Raw genomic sequence first — 24,788 nt, 5'->3', positions numbered from 1 at the left:
CTGGTGAATTCTATGTTTAGGCTGTAGGTTCCCAAGGTGGAATGAGACAGAAATGAGAGTAACAGCCCTTGACATCAAGGCTACATTCAACCAAGCATGACATCAAGGAGCCCTAGCAAAAGTGGAATCAAAGGGTAACTGTGAGCTTACTGTCTACAGTTTGAAGTCATACCTGGCACATGGGAAGATGGCTGTGGTTGTTGGAGATCAATCAGCTCAACTCCAGGACATCTCTACAGGAGTTCCTCATTTGGAGTGTCCTACATCCAACCATTTTCAGCTACTTTGTCAATGACCTTCCCTCCATCATAAGATCAGAAGTGGGGATGTTCATCAACGACTGCATAACATCTACCACCATTTGCAAATCCTCAGATACTGAAGCAGTCCACAACCAAATGCAACAAGATCTAGACAATACCCAGGTTTGGGGAAAAAAGTAGCAAGTAACATTTGCACTCCACAAATGCCAGGTAATGACCATCTCCAATAAGAGATGATCTGACTACTGCCCCTCAACATTCGATGGTATTCCAAACAATGAATCCTCCATCATCAAAATTCTGAAAGTTACCTGTTGACCAGAAACCCAGCAGGACTCACCATATATATGGTGGCGACAAAAGGAGGTCAGAGGCTTAAAATTCTGCAGCAAGTAATTCACTTCCTGACTCTCAAAAGCCTGCCCACCATTGAAAATGCACAAATCAGCAGTATGATGGATATCCCACTTGCCTGGATGGGTGCAGCTCCAACAACACTCAAGAAACTTGATACAATCCAGGACCAAGCAGCCCACTTAATTGAATCTGGAACAATATCATCTTGTGTACTACTGAATGATCAGCTAGGCTTAAACACACAATGCAAGGACTCTGCTCATTTCAAAAACCAAGGAGAGTGACTTTCATTTGACAAATTGTATCATTTTGCACAGAATAAACAACAGGTATTTTGTAATTAACATATTGCTAAAGAACTTCTTGACTGCCTTGGACTTCTTCACTTGAACTGCCCACATTATGTAGACCAGGAGCAGGGAGGAAGGATGGGCACCTACACATGTCTGTGCTAGCTGCAAACCAGCAAAGAAAAGGAGGCTACAAACTGGTTGAATGTCGAGCCCTTCATCAGGGAATGGACAGGAGGAGAGAAGAAGAAAATGAGGAGGAGGGAGACAAAAAGAGAAAAACACACCATGAATGTTATGATGGAAAAGCATCATAACATTTCTGTACAGCGCAACAGGCCATCAGTCCATGGGTGTTGATGCTAGCTCTGCGAAAGTGCTTAGAAACAGATGTGAAGTTTTCTTTCCAGATATATAGCTAAACTCCCTTTGAAAGTTGTTATTATATCTGTTTCCATCTCCATCACAAAAAAAGAAATTAACAAATCCCCACATAAATAGTACCCAAAGCCCTAGTTGCTTGGTGCTCGTTTTTCTCTCTAAGGGCAAATTGTTGTCACAGATCTATAATGACTACTGCAACTCCCAGGGCGAATAAATTGTGTCCCATTATGTAGGGTGCTCAACTGCAACGAGCATAGATGGTGATGACTATTTACGAGTAACTGGAGTGAATAACCCATTACAATAATGCAGAAAGAAAAAGTGTTTCCAATTCACATGCATTGATTGCTGGATACTGACTGCAAATGAATTACAATACCATCTAAGTGTCTTTAGGGCCAGAAAGCTTCATGGAGCAGCTGGGGTCAAAGCCAGTTATCTTCTTCTGCAAGTGGAGCCCTCAAAGGAAGTAGCAAATTCCCCTGAATTCTTCCTTCTGCTTTCAATCCTTCAGCAACTGCCTGTGTCCAGCTGTGCCTTTGCATCATGTTGCAGCTTTCAGTTATTTCCACTAAACAGCTCATCTATACCAAAGATGGATTTTGCTCCATTTCAGGATCCATATGTCCCAAGGTTACAATTCAGCAATTGTTTTAAGTGGATGAAAATTGAAGAATGATTAACTTTAAACATCACAAGGTTTTATTCACTGTAGAGAAACGTGTATACGTGGACACAGCTAATCTCTCCACTCGACTATTTATAAATGTATTAACATTTGCTAGCCCAGAAACCTGTAAAGAAATTCAGGAATATAGCATTTAGAAAGAATAGAAGAGGTGATTAACCATATGTCATGGTGAAATAATTGATTCCTTATGACACGGGAGAAAGCCATTTCGCCCATCAGGTCTGTCGTTTAATAAGCCATTTTCTTTTGCACTGAGAGAAAAGGAAGGATTGACGGAAAGTTGAAAGTAGGCAGCACAGCTGTTGGTGAGATGTCATGAGTGAATGAGTGGGAGAGGCAGAGGCCGTGCAGGGTTACTAGTGTGGGGGGTCTCGGAGCAGGAGGGAGAGAACAGGAGATGTTTCATTCCCTGTGATGGGAGATAATCTCAATAGGAGGGACAGTCAGTCCTGGCAGAATGGAGGGGGACACTGAACAACTACTTTCACCGCTAGGCTTCCCTCCAGACGGCTGAGATCACCCTGACTCAGGTAGTAACCTCAGACAGAGTCTGGTGCTGTGGCCTCAGCTACTGATCATGAGGACTCGCTCTCCACATTATCCCATTCACCAGGGTCTGCACGTCAGTGTCTGCAAAGCAATACATCCATTTCTTCTTTTTTAACAACTCCAGGTAAAAAAAACAGGATGGTTCCAGGCTGCTAGTGCTTGTCTGGGTGCACAGCAGCACCTTAAAAGATTGAACTAACACCAGAAATGACAATCTATCCTGGTATATTCTGGCAGTGGAGAGCTCTTCTGGCTAAGGTGAGTAGTAGTAGCAGGCTGACATTGGGTGAAAGGGTGCCAAACTGGTAGGGTGGGTACATAATGAGGTAGTTTGGGATGAGTGTGAGAGAAAGCTCACTGGCCTCAACAAAAGAAATCCTCCATTTAACTGAGTGAAACTTACACTTAGCCCAAAAGTAGTGCAAAATTCGGCCCCCAGATTCTAAAGTGGCTAGAACCATATATAGTTTTAAAGAGATAATGGGAACTGCAGATGCTGGAGAATCCTAGATAAGAAAGTGTGAAGCTGGATGAACACAGCAGGCCAAGCAGCATCTCGGGAGCACAAAAGCTGACGTTTCGGGCCTAGACCCTTCATCAGAGTTTGATTTTTGATTTATACTTTTGGATTAAGAAGGGGAGATACAGTTTTACTATCATTTTTGAGTTCTGTGAGTGATTCTAGGTTGACTGGAAATGTCCTTCCATGCATTTAATTGAGGCTTTTAAAAACCCAGTGAAGTGAACAGTTCAGTGTTTTAAAAAACAGTAGGAGAAAACTAAAACTTGACTGTTGCTCAGCAACAAGGTGCCCTATGGCAGAGAGAGACAAAGACAGAGCAAAGTTATTTTAGAAAGGCAGACCTTTCCAGAAGGTTCGTAAGTGGCAGGTTTGTTTCACAAAGAAATATGCCATTCAGAGACAAAACGCCTGTAACATTGGCCGTGCAGTTGAACAGTCTCCAAAACAGTCAGAGCACAAGGAGAGAAGTCCTGAGAGGCTTGGAAGTAGTAAGAGAAAAGCTCCAGCAACAGACAATATTAAGTTGTCAGAAAGGAAGACATCATACAAGACTGCTGAAGGTATGAGTTTAAGGAATATATGTTAAGAAATAAGTGAGCTGTGTTAGCGATATACTTGAGGTCTCATGAAGAGACATTGACTGAAAGCAGACAGCACTGAATGAATGCAGTTTTCTGGCAAAAAGTCAAGCACAGCAGTACCCACTAAACAAGGTACTGAAAAATTGACCCATCACTGAGATTTGGTCATCTATAACATTGTTGTTGAGGTAAAAAAATAGGGTTAAATATGTAAACCTGATATCTGTAACAAGATCATTTCAGATAGTTCTTACATAAAGCAAAATGATTTGTGCCTTTTTCCCTTTTGGGTTAATAAACATTTAGAAGCTTCTCATGAGTATGTTCTTGACTGAACAACATGGTAAATAACCATTAAAAAAAATCATTGTGTAGTGTTACCATCAGCTGGGACTATAACAGTTGAATTTGCATATTCTATACTGCATTACAATATACAGGTCACTTATCTCTCAATAAAAGCAGTTATCTTTGTGATGACATTTGACAAACATGACTGCTTACTGTCCTCCAGTATGGAAAAACAATCTAAGTAATTGAAGCTGAAAGTGTAGAAGTTGGGCAACCACAGAAATAACTGCTCTGGTTAGAAATCCCTGATGTGGAAAATTTCCTCTCTCTTGCTGTAGATCACCAGGTTGCCACAAGGAGAGTTAGTGCTACAAAAAGCGAAGAACCTCCGAGAACAGGAACGTTCATAATAATGAGAAATATCCATCAACTCAATGTAAATTGGGAGACTCCAAGTATTTTGAGACAAAGCTGGTGGTGAATGTGATGCATGATTATTTCAGGACTTAAACACGTAACAAAAACCACAAGGGGCACTGCTCACCTTGACCTGGGATTCATGAGTGACCCTGACATTGTACTGAAGGTACACAATGTCACGAGTCATGGCACTCCTGGGGATCAAGGACCACATAATGTTTGTCATGAAAATAGGATCAAATTTAACCTAGGAACAATGGAAAATGGCAATATTCAAAGCAAGATTTAAAAAATAAAATTAGCAACTAACAGAAAGCCTGACAATAAATGGGATTAATAGGAACATGTCGTAAGAGCAAAAATTATCGCAACAATCCCATCGGGAGAAAAGAGAAGGAGCTCATTGGATCAAATAAGTAATAAAAGATGATCAAAGGACAAAGAAGACCTAGAAAATGAAGCAAAGTGTATGTGCAATTATCAAGTGCCATTAGCATCATATTGTAAGGCATTTTTCACGTGTTATCGGACAAACATTTTGACATTCAGTCAGAAAAAAAAGAGATATTAGGATATATGAACAAAGGCTTGAACAAAATAAGTGGGTTTTGAGCATAGCAAACAATTATTGAATACATTTGTAACATCAATGTGAAGAGAATTATCAGGGAAAAACTGAGGACATTAAAAAAGTTAAAAATGGACTTGAAAATGAGAATGGGGAAAGATAATAAAAATTCCAACTGATTTCTTCCTTCATGCATTCTCAAAGGAACACATAAACAACACACTCTCTTCAAAGATAAAGTACTAAGATAATATTCAGGACTTCAATGCAAATAAGATGGAAGTCACAGACAACCAAAAATTGGCTTAAAGAAACTAAAAACAGATGGTATTTATTCCAGAAACTTAAGGAGATTCATGAGGCATTGACAGCAATTAAACAAGTGGCACCCAATTTGCCTTAAAAGCTATGTAAAATAATGGAGTTCATTAAGCATGAATTTGCTGATTATTCACAGTCACCTAATACACGGCGCACACTCAGGTTTCAGATAGGGAAGATCCCACCCAGCAAAGCCACTTGGTTTCTTTAACAAAATAACAATCCAAATTTCTATGCAAAATCCAACCACACTACATTTTCAGATTTTAAAAAATGCACCTGACAAAGTCCCTTGAAAAGATGAAAAGTTAGAAACTTGCGTATTGATAAAAAATGGCTAATGGATAGAAAAATGTGCACTTTGTTGGGAGGGCAAAATTGGGGTAGGAGAAGAAAATTTGAGTGGGACACTCCAGAGATTGCTAGCTCTAATCGACATCAACATGTTCAGAACTCATAGAAGTTGATGAAATTTGAAACATTTACCTAGTCAGAAGAATAAAAAGGAGGCAGGCCAAAAGAATTACACAGCAAGCTGAATGCACGGACAAGAGATTAGATTGAACATCGACAAGTATAAAACAGCATTACAAATATGGAAGAAAAATTGTTAACACATGCTTCATGAATAATGTCAAAATTACTAGCAATGACACTGAAAGAGACTTTTGAATCTTAAATGAGGTTCAACATATTTAATCCATCTAAAGTAACGTCAACAAACGTAACAGCATGTTAAACAATCTAGCCAAAATTGTAGAGTGTAAGTCATAGAAAGTCATGACAATACTGCACAGAACTCTGGTTTGACCTCACTCCAAGCACTGTGCTCATCTCTTGTCAGAGCAAAACCAAAAGATTCAGAACACTAAGGCAATGGGCAGATTTTATTATGAGACAGGTGAATTATGACAAAAGATTGGCAATAGAAAGGCTTTTCATCTTGCAAATGGAGCAAGGGGGTGATCACAGAAGTTGTTTCCTCTTTTGAGTTCTCTGTCCAAAAGTTTGTCCATAGGGTGCTGAGGTGTGATAGTGCTTGATGTGAGGGTGCTGGTGTTGGACTGGACCTTATACAAGTTTAGTATCAAGCTCTAGTTCTAGTATTCTGTGCACCTATTAATAAAGCTGAGGACATCGCATACTTTCCTTACTGCTCTGTCCACCTGTCCTGCCACCTTCAATGATGTGCGCACAGATACACCCAAGTCCCTATACTCCTACAAAGGTCTTTCAATGGTAAGCTGAGAGCAGAATTGGCAGCAGTAGGATGTCTTTCAATGTTCTACCTACCAAAGTGCATCACCTCACACCTCTCTGCATTTAATCTCACCTGCCACCTATCCACCCACTCCATAAGTCTATCCATAATCTTTTGGAGTTCCACAATTTCCTCCTCACAGTTTACAATTCTTCTAAATTGTGTACCGTCAGCACACTTTGAAATTTTCCCCTGCATGCCAAGATCACCATCATTAATATCAGGAATAGGAAGGGTCCTAATACAAGCCCTTGGGGAACTCCACTATGAACCCTTCTCTAGCTCAAAAAATACCATTTGACTATTAATCACTGTTACCAATTACACAGCCAATTTTGTATCCACATTACTACTGTACCTGTTGTTCCATGACGTATAACTTTCTTCAAGACTCATATGGCACCGTATCAAATACCTTCTGAAAATCCATACGACCTCAACAGCATTATGCTCTTATGGTTTTTCTGCTAACTCTGAAAAACTCCAGCAAGCTAGTTAAACATGTTTTCCCCTTTAGAAATCTATGTGGATTCTTCTTACCCAACCCACCTTTTCCATGTGATTATTGATTCTACACTAAATAATTGCTTCTGGGAGCTTCATCACCAATTAAGTGACTGGTTAGTCATTGCTGAGATGATCCACACAATTTTTTTTGAACAAGGAAGTTTGCAGTTCTTCAGTCTTCTTGCATTTCCCCGCAAATCCAGGAAAATTACAAACATACAATGCCCCTACAATTTCTACCCTCACTTCCATCAGGTCAATTAGCCCAACCTCGGTTGTGGGTAAGATTTTGGAGTCCATTGTGAAGGATGAAATTTCTCAATATTTGGAAGTGCATGGTACAATAGGGCAAAGTCAGCATGGTTTCATCAAGGGGAGGTCATCTCTGACAAATCTGCTAGAATTCTTTGAGGAAGTAACGAGAAGTGTGGACAAGGAGAGCCAATGGATATTATCTACCTGGACTTTAAGGTGCTGCACAGGAGGCTGCTGAGTAAGATAAGGGCTCATGGTGTTACAGGCAAAGTGCTAGCATGGATAGAAGATTAGTGATAATGGGAACTGCAGATGCTGGAGAATCCAAAATAACAAAGTGGAGCTGGATGAACACAGCAGGCCAAGCAGCATCTCAGGAGCACAGAAGCTGACGTTTCGGGCCTAGACCCTTCATCAGAGAGGTTAGTTCCCATTATCACTGATACAATTTTAACCTCACTGCAAAGCCCTCTCTGATGAAGGGTCTAGGCCCGAAATGTCAGCTTCTGTGCTCCTGAGATGCTGCTTGGCCTGCTGTGTTCATCCAGCTTCACACTTTATTATCTTGGATAGAAGATTAGCTGTCTGGCAGAAAGCAAGGATAAAAAGGTTTTTCTCAGTCAGTGACAAGCGGTGCTCTGCAAGGGTCGGTGATGTGACCACAACTTTTTACTTTGTACATTAATGATCACAATTAAGGAACTGTGGGCATTTTGGCTAAGTTTGTAGACGATACAAAGATAGGTGGCGGGACAGGTGGTACTGAGGAGGCAGAGAAGCTTCAGAAGGATTTGGACAGGTTGCAATAGTGGGCAAAGAAGTAACAGAAAGAGTACAAAGTGGGAAAGTGTGAGGTTATGCACTTTGGTAAGAAGAATAAAATCATGGACTATTTTCTAAATGGGGAGAAAATTCAGAAGTCTGAAGTGCAAACAGACTCGGGAGTTCTAGTCCAGGTTTCTCTCAAGCTAAACTTGCAGGTTGAGTCAGTACTCAGGTAAACAAATGCAATGTTGACATTTATTTTGAGAGGACTTGAATATAAAAGCAGGGATGTACCACTGAAGCTTTATAAGGCCCTAGTCAAGTCACATTTGGAGTATTGTGTATAGTTTTGGGCCCCATATCTCAGGAAGGATGTACTGGCCCTGGAGCAGGCTCAGAGGAGGTGCACAAGAATGGTCCCAGGAATGAAAAACTTAACATATGAGGAATGTAAGGACTCTGGGACTATACTCATTGGTGTTTAGAAAAATGTTGGAGGATCTAATTGAAATTTACAGAATATACTGAATGGCCTGGACAGAGTGGATGTTGGGAAGATATTTCCATTGGTAAGAGAGACTAGGACCCAAGGGCACAGCCTAAGAGTAAAGGGAATACCTTTTAGAATGGAGATAAGGAGAAAGTTCTTCAACCAGAGCATGGTCAATCTATCGAATTCACTGCCACAGGAGGCTGTGGAGGCCAGGTCATTGACTACATTTAAGGTTCTTAATTATCATGGGGATCAAGTGCTATGAGGAAAAAGTGGGAGAATGGGGTTGAAGAACTGTAAGGTTTTGGAATAGATTTGTCAGCCATATTGAATTTCTGTCTTATGATCTTAGAACTTATCCTGTCCAAGTGCCTTGTCAACTCTGAGTACCAACAATCTATCCAATACTTCTTCCTTATTCATTTGAACCTTTGACTACAGAGTCACGTCCTCTTTCACCATGGCATAGGCGGCAACTTCCGCTTGCGTATTTATTTAACACCTCAGCCATGTCCCTGTCTCAATTTGCAAATCCCCTCATTGTAGAATCAAGACACGAAAGATTACCTGTGTCTGTGGAACTATCACAGGAAATAAGAAAAAGGGATACGATTGAGAAAATACAACTTGCTTTATTGAATTGTACTCTTAATTTTAGACATTGGTGAGGAACTCTGAATGCTACCACTGCATGCTACTGCAATTACAGAACTATATGAGTATTCCCTTAACTTTATAATATTTACTCTTGCAACATAATTATCAAGCCCTCAAAAAAAAATTCCTCAATATGATATTGCTCTCCTTAGAGCAGAGAAAGTCTGAACAAATTTTGAACATTTGCATGGTCCAGCATTATGGAATTGTAACTTCTCAGGATAACTTGAACTTCGTGAAAGCACTCCTACCCAGGAAAGCCAAGACTGAAGAAGGAGCTGGTCTTGTTTTTGAAGTTTTAAAGGAGTTTGATTAGGTAGGCAATGGGAAGATATTTCCACCTATAGGAGATATCAAAATTAGCGGTCATGTCATGACTTCATAAATCCTACAAAGTTCAGGAGAAGTTCTTTACCCAGGCAGCAGTTAAAATGTGGAATATTGCCACCACATGAAGTCATTGAACCATTTAAGGACATATTATATTAACATACAAGACACAGAAAGGAATAAAAAGGCCATATAGGGTTGGATGCAGCAAATTGGGAGAGGCTTATGAAGAGCACAAAACATAGCAGCAAAAAAGATGTTGAGTCAAATAATAAGCGTGGAGCTGGATGAACACAGCAGGCCAAGCAGCATCTTAAGAGCAAGAAAGCTGATGTTTTGGGCCTAGACCCTTCATCAGAAAAAGGGGAGGGGAAGGGGGTTCTGAAATAAATAGGGAGAGAGGGGGAGGCATAGCGAAGATGGATAGAGGAGAAGATAGGTGGAAAGGGGAGTATGGGGGGAGGTGGTGAGGAGATAGGTCAGTCCGGGGAGGACGGACAGGTCAAGGGGGTGGGATGAGGTTAGTAGGTCGGAGATGGAGGTGCGGCTTGGGGTGGGAGGAAGGGATGGGTGAGAGGAAGAACAGGTTAGGGAGGTGACAACGAGCTGGGCTGGTTTTGGGATGTAGTAGGAGGAGAGGAGATTTTGAAGCTTGTGATATCGGCGCCGCCTCATGCCCCCACGAGGAGCTTGAACAGTTCATCCACTTCACCAACACATTTCACCCCAACCTCAAGTTCACCTGGCCCATCTCCAACACATCCCTCACCTTCCTGGACCTCTCTATGTCCATCTCAGGCAACAACCAAGAAACCAACATCTATTTCAAGCCCACCAACTCCCACAGCTACCTAGAATACACCTCCTCCCACCCACCTTCCTGCAAAAATTCCATCCCCTATTCCCAATTCCTTCACCTCCACCGCATCTGCTCCCAGGTTGAGGCATTCCACTCCCGTACATATCAGATGTCCTCGTTTTTCAAGGACTGCAACTTCCCCCCCCGCAGTGGTTGAGAACGCCCCCATTGAAGGTGATATCGGCCCCGCCTCATGCTCCCACGAGGAGCTCGAACAGTTCATCCACTTCACCAGCACCTTCCACCCCAACCTCAAGTTCACCTGGGCAATCTCCAACACCTCCCTCATTTCCCGCAACTCATCCCCCACCCCCCGTCCCTGCAATAACCGCCAAAAGAGAATCCCCCTCGTCCTCACGTACCACCCCACCAACCTCCAGGTCCAACACATCATCCTCTGACACTTCCGCCATCTGCAATCCGACCCCACCACCAAGACATTTTTCCATCCCCACCCTTGTCTGCTTTCCGGAGAGACCACTCTCTCCATGACTCCCTTGTCCGCTCTACAATCCCCTCCAACCCCACCACACCAGGCACTTTCCCCTGCAACCACAGGAAGTACTACACTTGCCCCCACATCTCGTCATTCACCCCCATTCGAGGCCCCAAGATGACGTTCCACATCAAACTGATGTTCACCTGCACATCTGCTAATGTGGTATACTGCATCTGCTGTACCATTGTGGCCTCCTCTACGTTGGAGAAACCAAGCGGAGGCTTGGGGACCACTTTGCAGAACACCTACGCTCGGTTTGCAATAAACAACTGCACCTCCCAGTACCAAACCATTTCAACTCCCCTTCCCCTTCCTCAGACGACATGTCCATCCTGGGCCTCCTGCAATGCCACAACGATGCCACCCGCAGGTTCCAGGAACAGCAACTCATATTCCGTTTGGGAACCCTGCAGCCCAATGGTATCAATGTGGATTTCATCAGCTTCAAAATCTCCCCTCCCCCCCACCGCATCCCACAACCAGCCCAGTTCATCCCCGCCTCCCTAACTTGTTCTTCCTCTCACCTATCCCCGCCTCCCAACTCAAGCCACACCCCCATTTCCTATCTACTAACCTCATCCCGCCCCCTTGACCTGTCTGTCCTCCCCAGACTGACCTATCCCCTGCCTACCTACACTCCGCTCTACTGGCTCCAACCCCGCCTCTTTAACTTGTCTGTCTCCTTTCCACCTATCTTCTCCTCTATCCATCTTCAATCCGCCTCCCCCTCTCTCCTTATTTATTTCAGAACCCTCTCCCCCTCCCCCTTTTCTGATGAAGGGTCTAGGCCTGAAATGTCAGCTTTTGTGCTCCTAAGATGCTGCTTGGCCTGCTGTGTTTATCCAGCTCCACGCTTTGTTATCTTGGCTTCTGCAGTATCTGCAGTTCCCATTATCTTGGAGTCAAATACTATGTTGCTGCACTGTAAATTCAATGTAATTCTACAGATAATTACACTTGTTTCAAATTGAACAGAATGACAGATTGTTCACAATTAAACCTGAGAAATGCAGACTAAATTACAAAGGATGGATGTGTTTATTCAAGACTATTTGACAATTGAAAGCATGCCATGGGTTTGATTGGATTATTTGGTTGTCAGTTTTTATAAGTATATATGTTTGAATGGTTATTCAAGAAGTAATACTTTAAATTCTAGGACTGCATAACTTAATGTAAACAATCCATCTTTAAGGAAAGCAATTTGTGAAATTCTTAGAGTTTAAATACAGAAAGCTTTTCAGAATCTTCCAAAAAGATGCAAAGCTGTTTATTTTCCCATTTCTTCACAGGGTGAGGACATCATTAGCTAGGCTAGCACTTACTGCCCATCCCAGAGGGAAGTTAGGAATCAACCATATTGCTGGGTCTGCTTACTTGTCCAATTATTGCCCATCACTCATCGTACTTGCTAGACTATTTCAGGGGGTAGTTAAAAGTCAACCATATATTGCTGTGAGCCTGGAGTCAAATGTAGTCCAGACCAGGTAACAACGGCAGATTTCCCTTCAAAAAGGAACTGGATTTTCTTTTCAAAAAAACAAGCAGTGACAGCTGACTTTCAATTCCAGATTTTAATTAATTAAAATTGCACTAGATGCTGTCGTGGGGTTTGAACCCATGTTACCTGCAGGATTAGCCTGAGCCTATGAATTATGGGCATTGTGACGTGATCACCGGACCACCAATTCTCCTTGCTCTTTACTGTACTGAAAAATGGATTCTAAGTCCATTTGGGGTGAAGAACTTCAGACAAATTACAGTAACTAGTAAAACTGACACTGTTCTCCTTAAAGCACAGAAATATAGAGATTTCATGGAGGTGAAGGCCATATGGCATAGAATCCATGCCAGAACTGCCGGGTTTTCAAAATCCTGAAGGGTTTTAAACGAGAAATAAACATGAACTATTGCTGGGGCAATTGGATCCGTAATCCAAGGCCACAGATAGAAGATTATTAATCAAATATACCAGAGGAACAATGAGGGTAAGTTTTAATGCAGCAGAACATTGTGAAATGTACTGTCTGAATTCATAGTGAAGCAGATTAAGTAATAACGATCAAAACAGTATTGAAGAAATAGTTGTGGGGAAAATTTAAAAGGCAAAAGCAGAGCTAACATTAGGAAAGGGCAGGTGAGGGAACCCAAATGAATAGTTCTTGCAAAGAGACAGCATAGGCATGATGGACTGAATAGTCTCATTCTACTTGAACTCAATCTACAATCTTCAAGCACAGACTTCGCCTGATGGGAAATGCAGAAACTCCTCCGAATAGAGGGATCTCCATTTGAGGGAGGTGGGCGCAGCACGGAGTCAAGCCTGCCTGAGTTCAGACTGGGGAGTTACAGAGGCTGCCAAATGCCAAATCAGTTCTCTGGGACCTGTCTCTGCTGTATGCTTACATGTTAGGTACTCTGGACCTTCTCGCTTACACTCCTCCCATGGCTTATTCATGTCAACCCATCCATGCTTCCCTTATATCCTTCATATCCATTTATGACTCAAATCAACCAAATGACCTTTTGCAGCCCCAATGTCAACATAAAGCTACAAACAACTCCTGCCAACCCACCCGCCAACTTTTGGCTTTATATCGTCCAGGTCAACTCAACCAGTATCCAAAACCCCACAGGCCTCAGCAGCTACGCTGAAATGAAATAAATTAAAGTTTGTATTTCTATTACAGCCTTCACTATATTAAAAAAAAACCTAAAACTTACGACCCTTCAAGTACTCAATCCCTTATAAGACATACACCCATTTCAGTGGGATAATTATGCATCATAGAAAGTATCCAAGTATTAATAATCTCAAATTGATAGCACTCTAAAAATGTGAGACTTCCACGTTGCAGTTTAAGGCATTTGCTGAACCAAATAATGACACGTCTCTGAATGTGGACAATGAAGTTCAGATTTCCCTTAAATAAGAATCATTCCCAACACCGTTCCCATCAAGAAACAAGGGATCTGAAGGAAATGGGGACAGAACCTGCCATTTTTAGATGATTCTTGGAGTCTCCACAACAATTCCTTGAAAATCTGGCCCCGAGTCTCTGCTAATGCAATCCAAAGTAGATCATTTGTGGTTTTCTGTCCCCCCCAATTTCAAATGTCAATCCATCTTCACTTCAATAATGTAACAATCTCCTGCAACCACTCCCAATGGCAAAGCAGTTCATGTTGCAAAAACTGACTACATTAAAAGAAGATTAATCACAATGCTGCTTCCATGTGGGAATTTCTAGATAGTAATGCTTTGGCTCTTTTTCACTGCTCTCTTAAGTCATCAGAATGTGTAAGAATCTCAAGTGTGGGATAATCTTATATTGCCCATACCCTCAATCCTCTTCATTCAGGTGTCATTAAATACACTATCTCTGACTTTGACAGGTTTAAAACCTCTATGGCCCAGGTTTCATTCCACCCTTGGGCGACTGTCTATGTGGAGATTGCACATTCTCCCAATGTCTGAGTGGGTTTTCTCCGGGTGCTCCAGTTTCCTCCCATAATCCCAAGATGCATAAACTAGGTGGATTGGCCATGCTAAATTGCCCATAGTGTTCAGGGATGTGTAGATTAGGTGGGCTATAGGGGGATGTGTCTGGGTGGGTGGTGAGGGTTGGTGTAGACTTGTTGGACCAGAGGGTCTGTTTCCACACTGTAGGGCATCTATGATACTTCACTCAGGATTGACATGAATTTCCTCCCCCTTATTCATTTTCTCTAAGAAATGTAAAACTTTACAGCACAGGGGGTGACCATTTAGTCCATCATGTATGTGCTGACTTTTTGAAAGAGCTATTTGATTAGGCCTGTCTTTTATGCAAAAGCCTTGCAAATTTTCACCTGTATAAGTATTTTTAGAATCTGACAGATAATTTACCAAAACGCTGGACCTCAATACCCTTCGCTCCTGTTTGATTACACCACTAGCTGGTACTTTACAGAAATGGTAGAGTAGGATGGAAAATACACATATTGGAGAACAGTGTTTTGAGCTCCTTCTTTCATCGGGAGTTCCCATGCTGCTAATGCACCAAATCTTGCCCCAAATCACAAACCAATGTAGCAGTTATTTCACTGGTTAATGGCTACATTCATCACGAGAATCTCATCTCAACTGGAGGATTGACCCAATGCTCAAGATCCAAGAAAGGACAAAAATCAACAGGCTTTCACTCTGGGCTGTATTCAGTCAGGCTCTACTACAGAATACACGTGCAATACCCTCGCGAGTTGCATGACTTGCTGCTACTCCCTGATGAGGCTCACCATAAGGAATGTAACACCACGCTCCAACACAATAAGAGGAACACACATTTTGAAAACAAACTTGGCCAAGCAAGTAAATAGGGTAAGGCATATGGCATGTTTTTAGTTGGAGAATTTAGCACGAGTCAGAATGTCATGTTGCAGCCTTAAAAGACTTTTGTTTGGCCACAATTATAGTATTGCATTCAATTCTGGTCACCACACTACAGAAAGGATGTGGAGGCCTTAAAGATGGTGCAGGAGAAGTTTATCAGGATGTTGCCTGGATTAGAGGGTATGAGCTATAAGGAGAGGCTAGACAAACTTGTTTTTTATTCCTCTCGAGCAGCAGAGGCTGAGGGGAGGCTTGATAAAAGTCTATAAAATTATGAGACGCATAGCTAGGGTTGGCAGTCAGAATCTTTTTCCCCTGAGTTGAAATGACTAATACTAGGGGGCATGCATTTAATGTGAGAGGGGGTAAGTTCAAATGAGATCTGAGGGGCAAGGTTTTTTTAAAAACACAGAGTGGTAGGAGTTTAGAAATACGCTGCCAAGGATGGTGGTGGAGGTAGATATGATAGGGGTATTTAAAGGTCTTTTAGGTAAGCACATGAACATGCAAGGAATGGAGGGATATGGACCAAGGGCAGGCATAAGGGATGAGTTTAATTTGGTGTCACATTTGGCACAACATCGTGGGCCCATGGGCCCTTTCCTGTGCTGTATAATTCAATGTTCTACCTTCTAATTGTTGCCTTAAATGTTTCAGCATGAATGAGACTGGGCTTTATATATTTATTAATGGTTAATGCATTGAACTTGAAGTTGCAAGAAGTCAAGAGTGAGAGCTATTTCGTTATTACAAAGTATAACATATAAATTTTATCGTGAAAACTAACTGCAGGAATAAATGTCTCGGTTTTTAGCAACTACCGTATATGGTGCAACACATGTTGGCACACTGCAGGCCACAAATCAGTGCATAGCAATAAACCAGGTAAAATATGGCTGCAGATCGGCAGAAATGGGAAGGGAGCCTAAGCCCGAGCAGGAAAAGCTAAAGACCCTTTCCAATCTTTTCTCAATTAGAAAGCCAAAGATTTTCTTAAGAATGACCAAAAAAGAAAGCTTCAGTGAACTAGCAACTTGAGCTTCTTTCCTCCTCATTTTTAATTTTTCTTAAAATGTAATTCAGTGAAACTTTTAAAGCAAATATACATTTATTGCTTTTACACAAATGGTGAATGCCCTTTTATAACAATTCACACTTCTTCAGACAACAGAGAAAAATCACTAAAAAAACTCATGAATTTACATATTATACGCTGAAATAATTCAAACTATCTCAAATTTACAGAGATCCTAAAATCTATAAAATATAGTAAATATCAAGAGTGTAAAATTCAAGTTTAATAATCAATCCTTCTTAGTGGTGTAGCAGTTGCACTTACTGTTGTTTCTTGGGGCTGTACGATAGGGATTGATACTGATGCTGAATTTCCTATGGCATCATATCCCCCAGTTTATATCCCAGCGGAACCTTTTTTTAATGGCTCTGAACTCTGCTTACACCGATGCTCTTATAAGACAGATTTAGTCTGCATTTTAACAAAACAGTCCACAGCTTGGAAGCTGACGAACCAGAGCTGCAGCATATTGCCTGGGACCCGCCACCTAGAAGAGTAGCTTCCAGCTTAAAAGCTTGAATCGCACAGGCGATAACTGGCTCCTTGCCACTGGTCCCATCCTATTTACTTCTATTTACATCCCTTTACTGGGAGCTGACAAACCTCTGGCAAATGAAAGAAAATGTTCCTGGCGCTTTCAATAAATTAGAAGAATTCTGTTTACTTTTCTCTCCTACAAAGTACATGGGTGAAAATGAGCAATGTTTCAATAAAAAAAGGAAGCATTCATTGCCACTTCGAAAAGAGATAAATTTGCTTTGAGAAACAGCCTCAGGATTTCAAGCCTTAATAAAAAGCTGAGTGGTCAGAAAGCAGAGCTCTTTCACCAACTCACATCTTCGACGTGATCACTCTAGAAATCAAGCCATCGTCAGCCTTTTGAAAACCTCAACACTATTATTCAGGATATCTGCACACAAAGCTTTTTGTGTGGCTGCCTCTTTGTTTTAGAACTGGGCTTGGTGTCACAAGAAAGACATACCTTCAAACAGAAGTAAAATAAGCTTCTAAAGAAAAATACATGGAAATTCACAGCTATTCTCAAAGAAAAATATCTTGCCCAACAGTGGAAAGCCTGCGACTGCTTCCATTGTTGGCTCAATGGAAAATACAGAAGTGAAGGAGGAAGTGAGTGAGCAATAAGTGAGATAACTGAGAAGTCAGGTAAGTGAAAGAGAAAATGGAGGATGAAGACAACACTTGGCCTTTGATCCCAAAAACTTTCATTTCCTTTGCTCAATCCTGCTGTCAGATGATTCTGTTAAATATTTACCCTTCCCAGATCACTAAAATGGGATGAAATGAGGTTCTTTGTTGTCCAGGCCATTTACACAAGTCTGTGGTGTTAAAGTAAGATTCTCCTGTCTTCACCAGATGACAGACTGCTGCAGCCAGGATCTGTAATAGGACTAAATGGGTCCTTAGCTTTCCTCTGGAAACTACTCCTTTCTTCCAGAACTATTAACTCTTTTTCTCAACTGGTTTTGCAAGTTTGCAGCATTTTATTTTGATCTGGAAGAGACAGAATGGGGAAAATACTACGGTAGAGTTCAGTTTACTTTCATGGATTGACAGCACAAATCTGAGATTATACCTGGGTGTTTCATTCAGCTGATTTGACAGAGGAACAGTCTAGATCACTTTGCATGCTACCCAGATGGACCATTTTATGCAACACCTATTTGCAGGTCTTTCTCATACAGTTATAATAGTTTCTTAAACTTTTCACACAGAGCTCTAATAACCTGTTTACACAGCAGCTGCTGGACTCTCTCTTTGGTTTTGCTGTGAATTGTAATGCAATGTGCAAACACGTCTTTCACTATCACTCTTGCTTGATTGTGGGAACTGAACTCAGTCAAACTGAGTCTCTCACACACACACACACACACACACACACACACACACACACATTCTTACAGCCAACCCACCTCCCCATGTTTCCAAGCCAACTAACTTTCAAACAGATAGTTCTGTAGCAAAAAGATTTACCCTCCAAACACACACACATTCTTCAGGACTACATTATTGTATCTTTAAAAGATATAAAAGCTATAAAAGGGTGACTGAGTAGCTAAATGCTACTCCATCTGATCCTACATACAATATAGTATGTACTATATACAATATACTATGTACTCAGTCCAGTATACAAGACAGATCCTACATCCATCACTGATTGGTGCTGAGCCAGCCATTCTAAGCTGGTGCGGTGGTGGGCAGACAGTGACAGAAACAAGAGAACACAACATACCTCCACACATAAATCACAACAGTTCTGGTTAACAAAGATTTCTCAATCTCAGCTTTAAAATTAACCATATGTGATTGATTGCAATGTGTGGAAGAGTTCTCAACTTCCCTCACCTCTCAATTTTGATGTGGAGATGCCAGTGTTGGACTGGGAGGGACAAAGTCAGAAGTCACATAACACCAGGTTACAGTCCAACAGGTTTATCTGAAATCACAAGGCTTCACAACGGAGGAGCAGTGCTCCAAAAGTTTGCGATTTCAAATAAACTTGTTGGGCTATAACCTGGTGTCGTGTGACTTCTGTGCCTTTCAATTTTGACTACAGAATCACAGAAGTCTTACTAATGTCACAGAAGTAATTGAACCCGAAATATTGAACATTTTCAGAAGAGGTTGGCTAAAAATCTTAGGGCTAAGGGATAAAGGGGTGTACGGAAAAGACAGGAATGGGGTACTGAGCTGAATGATCAGCCACGAAAAAGAAAATCAGCAAATTGAACAGTGGTGCAAAGTCAAAAGGGCCAAATTGTCTACTCCTGTTACCTTTTCCAATGTTTCTATGAATGAGACTGTAGATAGATCAGAATAGGCTGACGGAACTGCTCCTGTGCTGTAAATGTTTATACTTCTAGAAGTGCCTCCACAGATTTTAGCCTGATGGAAAAGACAAAGAAACAGAGGATAACAGACACCAAAGAAAGACTGAAACCATTCTGATTGCAAAATTTAATATTTGCAATGTAAAAGTGTTCCTACAGTGGATTTTTATTTTGATTTGCATTTCCTGTTGAATTAGCTGAAGCTTGGAAAGTTAAACAAAGCTCCTGCCACAGTGAGTGCCCATTTTTAATGCAACTGCTCCCAAAACCTCTGATAACGAGCTTTGGCAGGACTGTGATGGATTACTTCCCACGTGCCTGGAACTGCAACATTCAGGAAATGTGTCATCATCTGCTTTATTTGATCAACAGTCCTGTGTTGGAGCTGATGTCAAGCCCCTCCATCATTGACATCTTGTGGTTCGTGTTTTATACCTATTGATGCACTAAACCATTTGCTGAAATTATTTCAACAGTACCTTCCTCTGACAATCTGCACCTTCAAGAAAGACGGACGCAGCAATGGTGCAGAGAACATCATTAACACGGAGTCCAACATCGGCTTGGTTTCAATATTATATCATTGTGCTATTTAACACCATCCTGAGAGAACCAACATCACAAATGCTCGTTATTCAAGTAGAACGCCCACCATAACCTTAGCAAGGAATGGGAATAATCATAGCCTTTTTGACACGATCTATACAGAAAAGAGTGAAAATATACAAATCTTCACAGGTAACTCTATGAAGATTCTCCAATATCTTAGTGTGCACAGGAATCAGCAACAACTCTACTAGAGCTAAATTAATCACTGTTTGGGAGTGCTGGAAAAAGATACTTTGCCATCTTGCGCTCATCAGGACGACTTGTTCGATAGCTAGCAGAACAACAAGAATATTAATTCAAGGGAAAGACAACATTTATACTATGTGAGAGACTACAGAGCTGACTGGTAGGGGCATTGCCATAAAGAATGCTTTAATGAATCTTAATTGACAGTGAACAGACAGAGTTTGTTTGAATTTTAAACCAGGTAGGTTACAAACACATGAAACAGGAGCAGAAGTACACCATTCTGTCCCTCAAGCCTGCCCTGCCAGTTCATGACATCATGGCAGATCTGTGGTGTTTCAAATTTCACATTCTGATCTAGATAAATGAATAGGGAATGCCTGCCACCTATTTTAGAGTGTAATGGAGATAATAGAGATATACAGCATGGAAACAGGCCTTTCAGTCCAACTCATCCATGCTGACCAAGTATCCTAAAATAATCTAGTCCCAAATGCAAGCATTTGGCCCATATCCCACTAAACCCTTCCTATTCATTTACCCATCCAGATGCCTTTTAGATGTCGTAATTATACCAGCTGCCACTACTTCCTCTGGCAGCTCATTCCATACACGCACTGCCCTCTGCATGAAAACATTGCCCCTTAGGTCCTTTTTAAATCTTTCCACTCTCACCTTAAACCTGTGCCCTCTAGTTTTGGATACCACTACCCTGGGAAAAGACCATGCTCCTCATGATTTTATAAACTCCTATAAGGTCACCCCTCAGCCTCCAATGCTTCAGGAAAATAACCCCAGCCTTTTCAGCCTCTCCAACATCCTGATAAATCTTTTCTGAACCCTTTCAAGTTTGACAAATTCTTTCCTATAGCTGGGAGACCAGAATTGAATGCAGTACTCCAAAAGTGGCCTATCCAAATTCCTGTGCAGCTGCAAAATGACCTCCCAACTACTACACTCAAAGCACTGACCAATAAAGGCAAGCATACCAAATGCTTTTTTCACTATTCTGTGCACCCATGACTCCACTTTCAAGGAACTATGAATGTGCAACCCAAGGTCTCTTTGTTCAGCAACACTCCCAAATAGAGTATATGACATAGAACAGTAAAGCACAGTACAGGCCCTTCGGCCCACCATGTTGTGCCAACCTATTATCGTACTCTAAGATCAAACTACCCTGCAAACCCTCGAAAATATTATCATCTATGTGCCTATCCAAGAGTCGCTTGAATGTTCCCAATGTATCTGACTCCACTACCACCAGCGGCAGTGCATTCCATGCACGCACCACACTCTGTGTAAAGAACCTGCCTCCAACATCTCCCCTGTACCTTCCTCCAATCACCTTAAAATTATGCTCCTTCATAATAGTCATTTCTGCCCTGGGAAAAAGGTCTCTGGCTATCCACTCTATCTATGCCTCTCATCCTCTTGTAAACCTCTATCAAGTCACCCCTCATCCTTCTTTGCTCCAATGAAAAAAGCCCCGGCTCCCTCAACCTTTCCTCATAAGACCTGTCCTCCAGTTCAAGCAACATCCTGGTAAACTCCTCTGCACTCTCTCTAAAGCTTCCACATCCTTCCTACAATGAGGTGACCGCAGCTCTTAAACTCAATTCCCCTGCCAATGAAAGCCAACACACCATACGCCTTCTTAACAACCCTATCAACTTGGGTAACAACTTTGAGGAATCTAGGGACATGAACCCCAAGATCCCTCTGTTCCTCCACACTGCCAAGAATCCTGCCATTAACCCTGCATTCTGCATTCAAATTTGACCTTCCAAACTGAATCACTTCACACTTTTCCAGGTTGAATTCCATCTGCCACTTCTTTGTCCAGCTCTGCATCCTGTCAATGTCCCGTTGTAACCTAGAACAGCCCACCATGCTGTCCACATCTCCACCAACCTACATGTCATCAGCAAACTTACTAACCCACCCTTCCACTTCCTCATCCAAGTCAGTTATAAAGACCACGAAGGGCAGAGGTCCCAGAACAGATCCCTGCAGAACACCATTGGTCATCCAACTCCAGACTGAATACTTTCCATCTACTACCACCCTCTGTCTTCTGTTGGACAGCCAATTCTGTATCCAGACAGTCAAATTTCCCCGGATCTCATGCATCCTTACTTTCTGAATGAGCCTACCATGTGCAACTTTATCAAATGCCTTGCTAAAATCCATATACAACACATCCACTGCTCCACCTTCACGTGGTTTTGTCACATCCTCAAAGAATTCAATAAGGCTTGTGAGGCCTGAGCTGCCCCTCTCAAAGCCATGCTGACTATTTCTTATCAAACTGTGCTTTTCCAAATAATCATAAATACTATTTCTCAGAATCCTCTCCAATAATTTGCCCACCACATAAGTAAGACTAACTGATCTATAATTCCCAGGATTATCCCTATTCCCTTTCTTGAACAAGGGAATAACATTTGCCACCCTCCAATCTAGTACAACTCCAGTGTGCAGTGAGGATGCGAAAATCATCACCAAAGGGGCAACAATCTCTTCCCTCACGTCCCATATTAACCTTGGATATACCCCGTCTGGTCCAGGGGACTTATCTATCATGTTTTTCAACCTGTTTAAGCATATCAACCTGTTTCACGCTGTCCTCACAAACATCAAGCTTCCTCTCACTGTGAATACTGAAGCAAAGTATTCATTAAGGACCTTCCCTACCTCCTCTGACTCCACGCACAAATTCCCTCCACTATCCCTGATCAGTCCTACCCTCACTCTGGCCATCCTCTTGTTCCTCACATAAGTATAGAATGCCTTGGGGTTTTCCTTAATCCTACTACCAGGGCTTTTTCATACCCACTTCTAGCTCTCCTAAGTCCATTCTTCAGTTCCGTCCTGGTTACCTTGTGGACCTCTACAGCCCTGTCCGATCCTTGCTTCCTCAACCTTAAGTAAGCTTCCTTCTTCTTCTTGGCTAGATGTTCCACATAAGACCATAAGACATAGGAGAGGAAGGCAGGCCATTTGGTCCATCGAGTCCACTCCGCCATTTAAACCATAGCTGATGGGCATTTCAACTCCACTTCCTGGGACTCTCCCCATAGCCCTTGATTCCTTGTGAGATCAAGAATTTATCAATCTCTGCCTTGAAGGCATTTAATGTCCCGGCCTCCACTGTGCTCTGTAGTAATGAATTCCACAAGCCAACCACTCTCTGGCTGGAGAAATGTCTCCTCATTTCCGTTTTAAATTTACCCCCTCTAATTCTAAGGCTGTGCCCATTGGTCCTAGTCTCCCCGCCTAATGGAAACAACTTCCCAGCGTCCACCCTTTCTAAGCCATACGGTGACTCATTTCATAAATTTAACTGTTACTGTTACATGTCTTGTCATCCAAGGTTCCTTCATCTTACCATCCCTTCCTTGCCTCAGTGGGACAAACCTATCCAGAACTCGTAGCAAGAAAATCAACTATATATTTTAAATTTAAATGGATAAATTCCTGACAGTGAAGACTTTGCAGTGTTATCAAGGAAAGAGCACAGATTATTGGAAATTAATTAGATAGCTCTTTTAAACTTTGGTGCTTGTTTGAATGGCATAATCTCCTTCTGTGTTGTATGATTCTGTGTGGCTCCAGTTCCTATTGCAAAGCTCGTCAGAGCAGAGCCATTTGATCATCTCAAGGTTGCATAGACAGTACTTAACAAACCAATGTTCAACAGAAAATAAATCACATTTGCTAACAGTGTGAAATTGATATGGGCGAAATAAGTATTTTTCTTTCTATAAACTACATGGAACATCTGCTGAAACCAACAGTCTAATTATAGATTCCAACTGCACATGCTCACCTCCAATATTTTTTCAAACATCAAGCCAATTTTTAAAAATTAGAAAAGCGACTTAAATTTTTTTATCATTTATATTTTCTTTATCTTAATTTTTAAGGGTTTGTTGCCATCACCTTTTATTTCGATTCATTTCATAAATTTAACTGTTACTGTTAATCCTCCTGGGTGTCAGCAAACAGCTATTTTCAAATCCCTTCATGGCCTCATAGCTCTCCAGCTCTGTATCTATCTTCTACACTACAAACCTCTTCGAATAATCAGCGCCTCCAATACTGATCTCTTGAGCACCCCAGGCTTCCATTGTTCCACCATCCATTGTGATGCTTTCAGCTTCCTAAGCTTGGGAATTCCTTCCCCATCTCTCTATCTCTTTCTCTTTAAGGTGCTCCTTAAAACCTATGTCCATTTTCTTATTAAGTGTCAAGTTTATTTGTTCCTAACACTCCTGTGAAATGTTCCACCTCACTATAGGTACTTTTATTTAGGAGGTTGTGACAGACTAGGGATAAATTGAATATGTGGTTTAGTCACATGATGGTGACTGGGAAAATGTCAGCTGAAAAAAACATCAGTTTTCTCAGCTACCATTAGAAGGGTCACCGCACCGGAAACATTAACTCTTTCTTCCTTCACATATGCCGTCAGACCTGCTGAGCTTTTCCAGCAACAAGTTTTTTGTTCCTGATTTATAGCATCCACAGTTCTTTTGGTTTTTATTAAATATTTGTAAATTTGTATCATCTCTGACATATCGGTCAATGAAGGAAAACTGCATTGGCCACTTATGGAATTAAGTACAAATCAGAAGCCTGGATACCATATGCATTGCTAAAAACATCCCTGTGACCAAAACTCTTTATATTTAATGATCATAATCAAAACTACAAGCCACATGCTACATTACAGACTACAAAGTCTAAAAGTCTTCCATTGTCTGAGTCTCAAGATGCTAAAGTATTAGTACAGTCTAAGTCCATGCAACTCCAGAGTTACAGCAG

The 24,788-nt window shown here is 41.5% G+C and overlaps 1 protein-coding gene across 12 annotated transcripts in view; it reads right to left on the bottom strand.

Annotated features, from left to right (window-relative positions):
- disp1 (dispatched homolog 1 (Drosophila)) overlaps positions 1 to 24,788 on the bottom strand; it is a 306,264-nt gene that overhangs the window by 154,897 nt on the left and 126,579 nt on the right. The window lies entirely within an intron of this gene.

This window comes from Stegostoma tigrinum, chromosome 4 (genome assembly GCF_030684315.1).
Source record: "Stegostoma tigrinum isolate sSteTig4 chromosome 4, sSteTig4.hap1, whole genome shotgun sequence".
Lineage (NCBI taxonomy): Eukaryota > Metazoa > Chordata > Chondrichthyes > Orectolobiformes > Stegostomatidae > Stegostoma > Stegostoma tigrinum.
Note: the sequence above shows the minus strand (reverse complement) of the source record. Positions and strands in the feature narration are given on the sequence as shown.